Source organism: Aptenodytes patagonicus, chromosome 7 (assembly GCF_965638725.1).
Source record: "Aptenodytes patagonicus chromosome 7, bAptPat1.pri.cur, whole genome shotgun sequence".
NCBI lineage: Eukaryota > Metazoa > Chordata > Aves > Sphenisciformes > Spheniscidae > Aptenodytes > Aptenodytes patagonicus.
In genome coordinates, this window is record NC_134955.1 from 21,480,754 (window position 1) to 21,484,199 (window position 3,446).

Below are 3,446 nucleotides of genomic sequence, written 5' to 3' on the forward strand. Positions count from 1 at the left end.
ACTTGTTTTCCTTTTACTAATATTGTACCAATGTAAGCTTTATCACTTTTCTTTCTCTGTGCTAGTTGTATTTTACTTTCAGCCATGGCCTCTCTGATTTTTATCTCTATATGTCTGTACTATCATTGCTTGTAATTTTTATCTCTTTTCCCACAATCTACATGCGTCCTCTCTATGGGGGAGGTTGCTGAAGAACCTCATGATTTAGTCTCTTTCTCCCTGCCACTTCTACATTAGGACAGTTTGTGTCTTAGGTATGCTTTGTTTAAGGACTGGAGACTCCTATGAACTTCTTTCCCATGGGATCTGAAGTCTATTAGTTTACTTCCATGTTCTTTACAACATCTTATTTTGCTGTTCTCACTCTTTTCTCTCCTAAGACTCTGAGACTTTACCGTTTGTTCCTTCTCAACCAGCTTCCTTTCCTGCTTTGTTATTTCAGTGCATTTCAATGCTGTCAGCATCAAATAGGGAGGACTTTTCTCCTCTGTGATTTCTCAGAATTTTGCATCTGCAGCATTTCTCCTCACATATGGCTGAACAACCTGTGGAGCAGCCTGTGCTCTGTGGCATTCCTGTCTCTGCAGTCCCTTACTTCCCCTGGCAATTACAGGTAACTGTTGTCATGTTTCAGTTTGGCTAAAGTTTCATAATTTGGTTTCTAAACTGTTTTCTTATGGCCTGAATTGACCCCAGCCACCTCTGCACTCAGTGTCAGATCTTATTCCAAGTTACCAGCCACACTGAGGAGTTTAAATGTTCGTTTTACAAAATCCCCCAGGTAAGATAGCAGCAAGGAAAACTCAGAAATGCTGGATGTGTGTGTGGCAGAGGGTGGTGGAAATCAGTATACCAAAGCTAACTTCAAGGTTGGCCTCTTTCTGAAGTCAAGTCAGTAAACTGAAGATAGAGCTGATAGAAGTTTCTTGTAAAGACTCCATTTTCCTCTGGAGTGAAGAGGACCAAGACCTTAACTCAGCCATGTCCTCCTCTTCAGCAGAGCACTCTACAGCATCAGCTGAAACAATTCTTCTGATCTCATAGCAGTCCAAGAAGTAACAAAACCTTAACCCTTCTGTTTCCTAAACAGAACATCATGTGTTCTCTATTTTAATTGGATGGATGCCATGCTGGTATTTCATTAGTACAACTACTAGCTTTACATAAATTCTTGTGCATAAGTTCTGAACTCCTGAATGGTGCTTCAGCATCACATTCCTGTGCCTGTGTGTGCCTGCTGTATCATTCTGTCAAAATTAATGTCTATTATGTATTTGTGTTGTGCAACTATTGTATGTTTGATGCATACACTTAGTATCGGAGAAAGATGGGTGAAGGGAAACTGTAGAGTCCAGAATATGCCAAGTATCTGATCATAGAATCATAAAATAGTTTGGGTTGGAAGGGACCTTTAAAGGTCATCTAGTCCAACCCGCCCCTGCCGTGGGCAGGGACACCTTCAACTAGATCAGGTTGCTCAGAGCCCTGTCCAACCTGACCTTGAATGTTTCCAGGAATGGGGCATCTACCACCTCTCTGGGCAACCTGTGCCAGTGTTTCACCACCCTCATCATAAAAAATGTCTTCCTTATATCTGTATGGATCTACCCTCTTTTAGTTTAAAACCATTACCCCTTGTCCTATCACAACAGGCCCTACTAAAAAGTCTGTCCCCATCTTTCTTATAAGCCCCCTTTAAGTATTGAAAGGCCACAACAAGGTCTCCCCAAAGCCTTCTCTTCTCTAGGCTGAACAACCCCAACTCTCTCAGCTTTTTCTCATAGGAGAGGTGTTCCATCCCTCTGATCATTTTTGTGACCCTCCTCTGGACCTGCTCCAACAGGTCCATGTCTTTCCTGTGCTGAGGGCTCCAGAGCTGGATGCAGTAGTCCAGGTGGGGTCTCACCAGAGCAGAATAGAGGGGCAGAAGAATCACCTCTCTTAACCTGCTGGCCATGCTTCTTTTGATGCAGCCCAGGATATGGTTGGCTTGACGGAGGCTCTGGAGAGGGAGACAATATTATGGGAGCAATTAGATGAAACCCGTTCCCAAATCAGTGTAGGAAATATGGATGCAGATTCTGACGAGAGAAAAGAATCAAAATTGTTATACCCTCGTAAAGATCTAGAACATGCAAGAGAAATATTTTCCCTTGGAAGGGAGGAAGCTATAATGCAACCTTTAATTAAGACCGAGACCATAGATAGTGGTCAAGGGGGAGTCCAACAAGTTACTACCCGCATCGTTCCTTATTCCCCTACTGATTTGGCTAAAATTCAGGAAAAATATTCCCAGGGACCCCAAGAAACGGAAACTGGGTATGTATGGAGAGTATCTCTTACCAGGGGTGACTGTATCTTGTTGAGCAAGGACGAGGCAAAAGGGTATTGGGGACTGGGGGTTTTTATAACCACAAATGACAAGAGAGCACCTTGGTCCCTAACCCAAAGGGTAGCATATTGGGCAGGTGGACTGGATCCTATGGAAAGGGGAGACCCCTTCTCAATTAAAACGCCTATGGTGGGTCACATTTTTAGAGAGTGTACAGAAAACTGTGTGTCTCCAGTTGGTGTATGACCGATTACTAGTTCCGCAACAGTCCTCTTCCATGCAATATGTGGCAGACCCCAACAGGTTGCACCCTCTTATAAGGGGACTACCCGATGCCCTGAAATTATACGCGGTGCAACTACAAGATTGGTTGAGGGCACCCCGACCCTGGAGAAGGGGAGGTCACCCGGCAATGACATGGGGAGAAGTAGCACAGGAATTGATTAATTACGGGAGACGAATAGGATTTACCGGTCTGGGAGACAAAATCCAAGGCGGACCTTAGCAGGGTGGAAGGGAATGGAGGAATAAAAGCTATGCCCTTGCACAATCCTCGACTCACCCCAGCAAGGCTGACGTGACCCTCTGATAATAGAAGATATACACTATGGGCAGAGGGCATTTCAAAAGGGATTCCCCGGGAGGTGATGAATGGGTTGCCCACTGCCAACCTGGAAAGTCTGGTGAAAGGCTGGGACAAAATAAAGGGAACCCCGTCTTCCTCAGACCCCAAGGATCCTTCTCTCCTATCCTGGGAACCCAGAATAATAACCCCGTCCACCCCCCGGGACACTGAGTTGATTGATTTGAGCGTCCCGACCGAGTCGGGAAACCCCCTCCGCTGTCCCCAGTCAGTGAGCCAGGGGACGGCCGGTGGATCTATTTAAGAAGGCTCACAGAAAGTGACAAAGGGGACTTGTTGATTATCTTTCCCCTAGGACCCTTCAGGACTCCAGTCACCTTTTTAGAAGACACAGGGGCTCAGATGTCAGCTCTCCGGAGGAATGTTGCTAACTGCCATGGAATAGTTGCTGACAAAAACCAAATTTGGGTCACAGATGTTTTTGGAAATTCTAAGTCACAGCCAACTGCCCGAGTCAGGTGCTGGCTGCCA

The 3,446-nt window shown here is 45.5% G+C and overlaps 1 pseudogene; it reads left to right on the forward strand.

Moving 5' to 3' along the window:
- Nucleotides 1-1,981: 1,981 nt before the first annotated feature.
- LOC143162941 (uncharacterized) lies at nt 1,982-3,219 on the forward strand (annotated as a pseudogene).
- Nucleotides 3,220-3,446: the final 227 nt, after the last annotated feature.